Source organism: Pinus tabuliformis, chromosome 1_2 (assembly GCF_031772625.1).
Source record: "Pinus tabuliformis cultivar Carrire ecotype Pingquan chromosome 1_2, CPIR1, whole genome shotgun sequence".
Classification (NCBI taxonomy): domain Eukaryota; kingdom Viridiplantae; phylum Streptophyta; class Pinopsida; order Pinales; family Pinaceae; genus Pinus; species Pinus tabuliformis.
The window spans coordinates 532773887-532784823 of NC_142298.1; positions in this window are offsets into that span (position 1 = coordinate 532773887).

Below are 10937 nucleotides of genomic sequence, written 5' to 3' on the forward strand. Positions count from 1 at the left end.
TGGGAGATGAATTCAAAAAGATAAGAGAGGAAATGGCCCTCTTTAGAATAAGTGAACCTAATAGGAGTGAGAAACTCGAAAGAGAAAACTAGCATCTACGGAATCAATGCAACATGTAGAAGAGTTGTTGAAGGCAAAGGATGCTCAAATTACAAAAATGGAGACATCCTTAGGAACCCTGGAACACCTCTCTTTGGAAGTTGTCAACAGTAGGAAACCTTCAATTTCATATTCATTGTTCCTAAAGGAATGCTGGTATAGGTTGTGGATTAACTAAATAGCCCAAATAGGAATAATATAATTGCAAGAAAATAAACACTTCATAGACTTTTTCCTAGGATACAACATGGAATAAAAATATAATAGCGTGGATTTATATATTCATAACCTTTTCCTTACCAACATTTCCATATGCGATCCTAATCCACACCTAGGGGATGCACAACTATTGGCACTAGCGTATTTTATTAAGAATGAATAAATCAAATAAGAGGAATAAAAAAGGACATTAGATGGGAACTAAAAGAACCACTATGGATCATATCTAAACATCCACCCTCGTTAATACTTAAAATGCCCCATGTTATCCTTACATAGGACCCTAAATTATAAGGTATTTGGAGTAAGAGACAAGAAAAACCCATCCTCCATTTTGAGGAAACTTTCAGACTATTAGGGAAAGGAAACTCACAGGATTTCCTAAGAAGGTGGCAAGGGTTGTCTCATAGCATGAAGATAAAGGAGTATCACTCTCTCAATCAATTGCAAGTAGCACTAGAAATGACCCCTTATATAATAGAATCATCCAATGACTTAGAGTTCATTCGATAGGGTTGAGGTTCAATTCACCTTTACTTATAGGGATACAAGAACACTAAATAACAGTTTCGAGAGCGGAAAGTTAAGGAAGAAAATTCAAAGGTTCTATCCAACAGGAGTAACCACAATCAGCTCAACTTGGGCATCAAGCAAGTCATCAGGGAAATGAATAAGCAAGAGAAAATAAGAGAAGAATAATTAGTTTCTCAAGGGTGAGAAATAGTTCTAGAAGGGGGTATGATGGGCCTCCAAAACATGTAAATTATAAGGCTCATCAATCCACTCCTAAGCACTTAAAACTATGTTTGAACCCACCTTTTGCACTTAATGGTATATTTTCCTAGCTTAGTGGGTTCCTAAAAGAGTTCAATCTATTTTTCATATTTTATGTGCCTTAACATGTTCATTGTGTACGATTTACAAAGATATTGAGAAAATTCTAATAGATCTAGCACTAGAGAGATTTTAGGGACTTGTTCCCTATAGCAGGATGACCTCAACCCGATTGGCTTAGGGAATTTAATGCCCATCTCTATTGTTGTGAGTTTGATTTGGAACAAGATTACCCTTTTTGGCACTCTTCGGAGGGAAATGCAGTCCTCCTCTCAAGGAGGATGCTCCCCACCTTATGTATAAATAAGAGGCTCAAATTAGCCCAATACAACATAAGAGAAGGAAGGAAGAAATAGAAATCAAGATTAGGCTTTTTGTACTCTCAAACAAGTTTTGCAGTGTTGTAATGTAAGGACATAATTTTAGTTAATGAAAGAAATTGTTTATTCTAGTTCTTAGCTTGGTTCTCCTTTAAGGACTCTGATCATACTTAGGTTTGGCACACACTCAAAGCTCCAAATCCCACCAATAATTCTATTTTTATAGGCTTAGCATTTGTCTTGTTCAACATCTAACATTAGCAATTCTGGAAGTTACATTATAATGGTTTTTGTGCATTGTTAAGTAGGAGGTTCCTTGAAAAAATCTTCATTATAAGTTATTTATGCAAGATGTAATCAATTGTACCACTTACAAATGAAATTTCAAGTCTTTCTCCAACCCATCTATCTTCTCTTATAAATTATAAAGTTCACTCTTTTGTTGTAAAATTAGTTTCATAGCTATAGACGACAAACAAGAATCGGATTCATGATGATGAAGTTTGAATCAAGTTTCCTTGAGCTTTGACTAGTTCGGTGACATCATTTCCTAGCATTAATACCTCCTTTCCTCACCTTAGATTCATGTTCCAACTATTTTACAAGCTCATTGAACTTTTCACATAGCAATATAGAGACTCTTGTACCAACCTATAAACAACCCCCTTTTATCGCTCAACTTCACAATAAAAAATTATTTTGACCTCCTTGATGTATTATAATACCTCTGGGACATTGATAATGAAAATTACAAGTATAGAGACCTCAAAACGTTGTCCATAGATGCCTTTGTCAATTATTTTCTGAATGTTATTTTTTGCAATTTAGGGTTTAGATTTTCAATTCCTTATTTCCAGCAAGTATGTTTTTTCATTCATTGTAGATAGCATAGATATGTATGCCATTTACTTTTATTAAAATATACTTTCCTACAACATAGCTTAGTTGAGAAACTTAACTTGGTTTCTATGCATATAACCTTCATTCCAATATTTCCCACTTGTATAATAATTAAAAAAGAAGAATATAGTGCATAGTGCATCTACAGTGTTGACCCCTCTATTGTAGCGGCTACAACCACCCTAAATTTTTTTCCTTAGCTTTATTTTGGAGCCTCCCTACCAACCTTTCACAACAACATTTCTTGTCTTGTCAAGTACACAAGCTTCAGTGATTTTCTTGCAGAATGACAGCCTGTCCATCGAAGCTTGTTGCATCCCCCTCATAGGCTATTTCACCAGACTTGGTCCAGCTACAAGCTGACCAACTCCCTCAAGAAAGTGTGCAATTCTGGAGGGCAACCAGCCTTCCCTCCAGAAATTGCTCAATTCCGTTTGGCAGCATGGTAGGCTCCAGAATTGCAGAAATCTGCCTGTCACTGTTCACTGGAAAAATTGCACAATTCCTCCCAACAGGATTACTAAGCCTAGAAATTAAGCAAACCTGGGCAACAATCAGCTGCTCTACCTAGAAATTGTGCAATCCCTCTAGGCAGCCAGCCCAGTTCCCTCCTAGAAATGCACATTTTTTCCTCCCACCTGAGCAGACTATTGCATGTGCAGTTGAGTTGACAGGTTCCCTCTGGGACTGAACAAAATTGTTTTGCATGCATGGGCTCCTCCTCCCAAGGCGACATGAAAAGGCATCCCTTGTTTCAGGGATCTATTTTTAGCAGCTAGAAGTTACATGCAAACATCATTTTAGAAACCTCCCACCAAGCGTCGCTTTCCCTAGATTTGTGGCATGCGCATCACAATCTCGATTTTATCAAAACTCATCAACCAGACACTGTAGAGCTCATTCTTCACATTGCTTTTACAGCTCTGACATCCTACATTACATCTAGGAGTCGTTGGCACATTCAGCTTAGTTGTTTTGCGGTAAGCCTAATTTTCATGTCTCATGCTACGTTTTTGACACCTTTTGTGTTTTGCTTCGTATGAATGTTGTCTGCTTGATTTCAGTGAGCGCTTGTTGTCATTTTGATACATAATAGCTTGTACTAGAACCATTTTAGTTTTTGTTAACATCTCACTAATGTCACATGCATGAAACTATTTTTGCACGGACGGTCGTCGTTGGGGCGACTCGCTTCACACACATGCATGCCTTCCTGTTTCCTGAATTCTACACTTGTTGTTTGCATGAATGATAATTCACTCTTGTTTGCAATCATCTCATCATGGACCGGGCTGCCTTGGCTCAGACCATTCCTTTCCCAGCTAAAACTGTGCATTTCCGAAAGTGAAAAATTTGCCTTCCCTCTAGAAATTGTGAAATTATAGCTGGGCACTAACCTCCAGGCTTGCATTGTGCAATTCTTGGAGGTAGTGTCCTATTGGCCCCAAAAACTAAGCAATGCAGTTTGCTGGTTGCATGTCACCACTGACTGAAATTGCGCAGTTTCAGTCCTCAGCAGGCCAGGTTGGACAGTGCATTATGCAGTTCTAGTAGTCAGTCAGCCTCCCGACAACCCGGGCTGTGCTTTGCGCAGTTTTGGCAGTTAATTTCCTGACCTCCTGGCGGAAATTGCGCGACCTTCATGATCAGTCACACAGGTATGTTGCAAGGCAGTTCTCAAGTTCGTTTTGGTTTTCGATTTACAAAAATTTATTTCCATGAGTGTTTCCATGTCTCCAGGTTTCACAGGTGTTCATCCACCTCTCAGCAACATAGGTATAATGGTTTCCAGGAGAGCAGAGTTGAAGACACCGTTCAGAGCACACTTGGGGATGCATTCGATCAAGTTTCTATGAACTTGTCTAACCACGAAGACATCAAGTTGTTCATAGACAAGGCCATCAAGATATGATGACAACATCATCATAGCAAGCAACACCATCAACATCAGCTAAATGAAACATACTGGATGCAGCGAATGCAAGAGGAAGGTTGTTAACAACACAGAGGTGGAACAAATTCGCAAGGTCAAGAAGATCCACTTGTGATAAAAGAAACTTTGGAGACTTAGGCTATGAGGTGACGACCTGACATGAAGATCACGCGAAGATAGGGAATGGTACAGAGAAGGAGTTGCATGTGCTGAAGCAAAAACTCAAGGAAGAATAGGAGCTACATAGATGAGAGAATGAGTTGCAGCATGAACAGGTACAACAGCGGGCGCAACATGCACTCATGGATGAAACTGCGCCTGTACAAGTTATAGATCCATCCTAGCAACTTACACAGAGAAGACATGGTGATCAGTGTTGTTGATCACATGCAAGGGAATTCAGCAACATGCATGTCATTATGCGCATGCATGCGATCTAACCCATTTGTCACACTCACTAAGGTAAAGGCAAGAAGCAAGTCCAACTTGAGATGAACATGTAGTTGACAGTTGATGCGCATGACCACCAGCACACACTGGAATATCAGCACGAACACTAAGCATCAGTGTGTTTCCGGTTTGGCTACACCTAAGAAGACCATGCACATGCTAGCGACGAGTTGGATGGAGGAGCCACACCAATGCACTGGAATGCAATGGAGGCAAGAGTTCGCTTCAGCAATATGTCACCATGGAGCACATGCACACCATCATGGATGACCAAACTTGGCATCATGTCACCACCTTCTCCATCATAAGCATGTCAAAGAGTTGGTCTCATCACAACGGACTGAGTGTCAGTGATGTCTTGCATGGATTGCTCAAGCCATTTTGTCTCACATGGGCACGTGTACATTGAAATGTAACGTCTTGTCAAGTGGAAGTTCAAGTGTCGATAGTTGGATGTAACAATCATAGAGTATATGAAGAGTCATGAGGGTAGATGAACTGTCACTAAGGGGATGTCAAGGGCCACCCCACCCTTTGCTATAAATAGTTCCTCATAACTCATTGTATAGGCTTTTGGTTAGCCAAGCTTGCAATAAGACTATCTTAGAGAGATCTTGGACAGTATTGTAACGAGCCTTGGCTTCTCCTCTCCTCAAAGCTAGTATATCTCTTTGGAGGAGCAGGCGGTTGTGGCTGTAATGTTCCGCTGTCAAAACTAGTGGTTAGACATGGATGTATTGTATGATTGGAACTTACACTTCTTAATATAATAGAGTGAGCATGTTTCATACATATGTTGTATTGTATTATATGCTATCTGGTTTACTCTAAATGATATATGTATTTTTTTGCTTACGCATTCATGTATGGACTATTCTATATAAGTATGTACGAATCTTTTTGAAATGTGTTGTTGGTTTAACCATCACTTTGGATTCCTTGCTAACTTGCTTTCCATCTTGTGATGCATCTTCATTCGTGTGTTCCCTTCCAAGCCACGTACTATTACAGGCTTCCAAGGGGCACACTCACTTCACCCTCAGTGTGTTAGAACCTCTCATCCACCTTCCTTGACTCACTGCAGCTATCACACCCTTGCTACAAGACATCTTACTTGCCTCTATGTGAAATCACAATCAAGGCATTATCGTACAACCCAATGATAGGACTCCAACACTAAACGGTCTGAGGTCTAATTGGGACTTCTTACCGGGGAGATCCCCTTACATGTTGGCGGGTCCAACACCATCAAAATTTTGGTGCTAGAAGGAAGGCCATATGACAAGCTAAGCGCTCACATCTGTTTTGAATCTCTACATATTTATCATGAATAACTACAGAGTTTCTCTTTTGGAGTGTATGTCTTATGGAAACGACTTCATTATCTTGGAAAAAATATCGCATAACTTGTCGCATAAAAGGTTTGATGGTGGAGGCCACGTAGCCTTGGTTAGGCACGCAGTCGGCGTGGTAGGCTCATGTGAAAGACATGGATTCTTTGAAGATTACATGACCTGCGTGTTGTTCATCTACACACTTGGAGGGCACCCCATGGATTGGTGTGCCATGCTACCCGAAAAATCTATTCATTCTCTTGCTCATTTGGTCACAAATATAGACCTTGATTTCAATCACTTTAACCATAAAGCACTCGATCAAGAAATTATAAAATTACAAAAAGCACACAATGAATCCATTGATTAATTTTACACACGCTTTTGTAATCTTGCATTCCGATTTCCTGAAGATGAAATTGATTGGGAATTTATTTATGGAAGATTTGAGTATCTTCTTCGCATATCCGAATCCCACAAAGCACAGTTCGGTGATGGAGCTGCGCAATCATAGGCAGACACAGTTGCTGTCACAAGTGATTGTCTGTCTTCACCTCCTCAAACAATGCCACCACTTTAGAGTGATGTGGGAGATCATGCACACACATCTGTTGAACTATCACATCCTCTCACCCCACCTACTCTTGCTATCTGCGCAGATTTGGCTTGCAAGACTTTTGGTCGTCATGTGGATTCATTCCATCAACCTTCATCCCCACGTTCTGTTGATCCTCCGGATTGTACTGTCTTGTGTTTTCCCATTCTAGACTCCTCACCTATTGTGAACGAGGATCAAGTTGTCGACGGAGTTGGTGTTATGCAGCCAACTTGCACCATCATTCATGATGAGTGTGCAGGAATCTAAAGAAGAACCTGCGTTGAAGGATGACTCCCTTCCAGCCGTGCCACATTCGCTTTATCCTGACATCCCTTGTGATTCTGCCACTACTGATTTCCCCTGTGAAAACCCATTTCTGGATGTTTCTACTTCCAATCATTCACAAGACACATCGGATGTTGGTTTGTCATCACAGTGCAGAGAGGACACATCTTCCTCCAAAAATCGTCCAATTTGTCATCTGTCATTTCTGAAAACACATAGGGTGAACATCTTTGCTTCTCATCTACCCCTTTGCCTGATTCATCAAATCATGAGGATGCCAACAAACATCCTGAATTTTCTAATCTTTGTTTTCATGGTCTCTCTACTTCTTCATCAAATCACGATGTTGATTCAATCATTGTTAATCTATCTAAGACACTGGTCTACAATGATCTATCTGTCAACGAAGTTGAAATCCTGCAAACTGTCGAGGCACTTTAGCCCGAGCTGATGGTTATGTCAGGCACTCATTGTCCTAAGGTTGGTTTCACTTCTGATCAGGAAATTGTTGAAACACTCAAGGTTCCTCATCACTCTTTTCTTTGCATTGAAGATCAACCAAACACCCATATTTCACTTCCTCCACTTGAACTACACGATCCCATTGCTCATGCATTGGATGAATCTTATACAGTAAGCACACATGCACAACAAAAGTGGTCTACCTTTCTCACATTTTCTTGCATGTCACAGTCAAGAGAAGGATATTTTTATGTTCATGATTTTCCAGCTGGGAAATGATTACTTTTGCACTTCTCAAAGACACCCCCCACGTCAAGGACTGGTGGGAAACCTATTGTGAGAAGAAGGATGAAAGTACAACCTCACTATTTTCAGTTGCACCCAATTGGGATTCGTTCCAGGATGCCATCAAGGAGCAATACTACCCTATCGAGAGCTATGAGGATAAATACATAAAATGGACCACGTTGCAGCAAGGAAGGGACCAAGACATGTTGAAGTTTACCAATTTTTTCATACCCTTTGCACGAAGTGAGATATCAAGGATTCTGACTGACATTTGGGACTCAAGTATCGTGGTTATCTAGACAGATACATCTAGGACAAGATGGAGTTCCTGGACATCTCTTAGCTTGGCAGGGCATACCGATACACTATCAATATTGAGAAAAAGTATAAATAGAAGAAGCGAGACTTTGGATATGTGAATTCGAAGAAAGGGAAAAGCACCCCCAAAACACAAAGCAAATGACAAATCCAAGGTGGGGTGACCTAGGACAACCCGCCAAATCCGCAACAAAAGAACAATACCCTGAAGACAAAGAAGGACACGAGAAAATGGTGTGAGTTCCATAAGAGCTCCACTCACAACAAAAGTGAGTGTCAGGCCAAGCAGTCACTAGTGGCCAAGCTAAAGGCTTTCGAATCAGATGCATGTTTCAACTTTGAGTCAGAACCCAACAAGGGGAATGACAAAGGGAAGCAGATCATTGACGTAGAGCCCAGTGCCACCGTGGCCATCACCAAGATAAAAAAGAACGAGCCTGAAGATCCAGAGGAGGGGGAACTCCTCTTCCACTCACAGATGTGGGTGAAGGGTTCTCCGCTGTAGTTCATTGTCAACAGTGGGAACCAGAAGAACCTCATTTCAGCAGAGGTCATGAAGTTGTTGGGTCTACTGACTATAGCACATTTGCAGTCGTACACCATTAGCTAGCTTCACTAATGACGAGATCTTTGCATCAACCAACAATGTATCCTTCCCTACAACATCAAGCCGTCCACAGATGAGGTACTATGTGATGTTTCTCCTCTTGAAGTTTGTGATGTATTATTAGTACAACCATACTTGTGGAAGCGACATGTTGTATATGAGTCTAGACCTCATGCTATGATTATTTATTTGGGAAACATGTCTTACAGGATACCAGAGGTAGCCCCACCTACCACCATCTCTTTGATATTTGTAAAGAAATGAAGTAAGATCATTTCACAAACTAGGAAATTTTCTTTCATTATGATTTACCCTCAAGGAAAGAAGAATATTGTGGCCATGACTTCCAAACAGGGCTCCTCCCCACAGCAGCAGGAGATGGACAAGGTCGTGGAGGAGTACAGGGACATTTTTGCCTCACCTATGGGATACCTCTACACTGTAAGGTCAAGCAATCCATCGATCTGACCCCATGTGCGCCACTACCCAATGGGCTGATCTATTGATGCTCTATTCTGGAGAACGATGAGATCAAGAGGCAAACTCAGGAGCTGTTGGAGAAGGGGCACATCAGGCCAAGCTCATCACCCTGTGGGAGCCCGATTGTTTTGGTATAAAAGAAGGACAGGGCTTGAAGACTCTTTATTGACTATCGGGTGTTGAACAAGATCATTTTTCGGAATAGCTATCCAATCCCACAGATTGATGACCTTCTGGACCAGCTCAAGGGGAACAAATATTTCAGCAAGATTGACTTGAAGTTCATTTACCACCAGGTGTGCATCAACCCCTTTGATGTGTGGAAGACCACCTTAAAATCCAAGGAGGACCTTTTTGAATGGGTTGTCATACCTTTCGGGTTGACGAATGCCCCTGCAACCTTCATGATGTTGATGGATGACATCTTGTGACCCTTCACCAATGCATTCATTGTGGTTTATTTAGATGACATTTTGATCTTCAGCTAGAGTTGGGACGAACACCTCCACCATATTCGATAGGTCCTCCAAACTCCATGACAACACAAGTTGGGTGCCAATCTAGAGAAATGCACATTTGGCATGACCCAAGTTGAAAATATGGGGTACATCACTGATGAGAAGGGTGTCCATGTGGGCCCATCCAAGAGACAAGTCATTTGGGATTGGCCAGTCCTAACCACTCCAACAGAGCTCTGCAGCTTTCTGGGCCTTGCCAATTTCTACCACAGATTCATGTTGGGGTTCTCTCATATCACTTAGCCTTTAAACCAGGTCACCAAGGGTGGAGCGAAAGTAAACTTGTTTTGGTTTAAGACCCAACAAAAGATGTTTTCTAATTTGAAGTTGAACGTCTTCCCTGTACCAGTGCTCACATTACCATACCTACAACAACCATTTGAGATTGAGATAGATGCCTCCGATTATGTTGTTGGTGCAGTTCTTTCTCAACAGGGGCATCCAATGGCTTACCATAGTGAGATACTTTCAGACACAGTATGAAGTATCTCACCTATGACAAAGAAATGTATTCCATTGTGCAAGCCTGCCATCAATGGAAGCATTACATTCTGGGGAAGGAAACGATCATCCACACAGACCATTGGCCCCTGTAATTTATATAGACACAAGGGAAGTTTCAAAATGACCGCCTTCAGAAATGGTCCATATACCTGCAACAATTCCATTTTAACATTAAGTACAATAAAGGTAGAACCAATAATGTTGCAGACTGCCTCAACCGACCACCAGTCATGGCGTTGATCACTGTGCTCAACACCTATGGGCACTAGACTTCGGGGTGGCCGCACCTTTACCAGAGCAATCCAGAATTCAGAAACACATACCAAACATTCCTAGAAGGTAAGCAAGTTCCAAATTTTCACCTCTAAGATGCACTATTATGCCATCTGGGAAACATTTTTGCTCCTTCAAGTGAGCGTTCCAAGATGATTTGGGAGGTGCACTACAATCGGATCACTGGACATTTCAGAGTAGAGAAAACAGTGGCAATACTATAGAAGTATTTTTATTGGCTGAACCTTCATCAAGGTGTTGGGAGGTACATTGAATCATACACTACCTATGCCATTTCCAAACCAACCATCAAGAAGCAAGGCCTATATACTCCTCTTCCTACTCCTAGTTGACCTTGGGAATCCATCTCCATGGATTACATGTCGGGCCTTCCTTCTTCCAAGCACAGTAACGACTGCATTTTCATGATCGTCAACAAATTCTCTAATATGGCCATTATGGTAGCCTACAAGAAGAGTATCACAGTAGAGGCCATTGTTAAGCTCTTCTTTAAG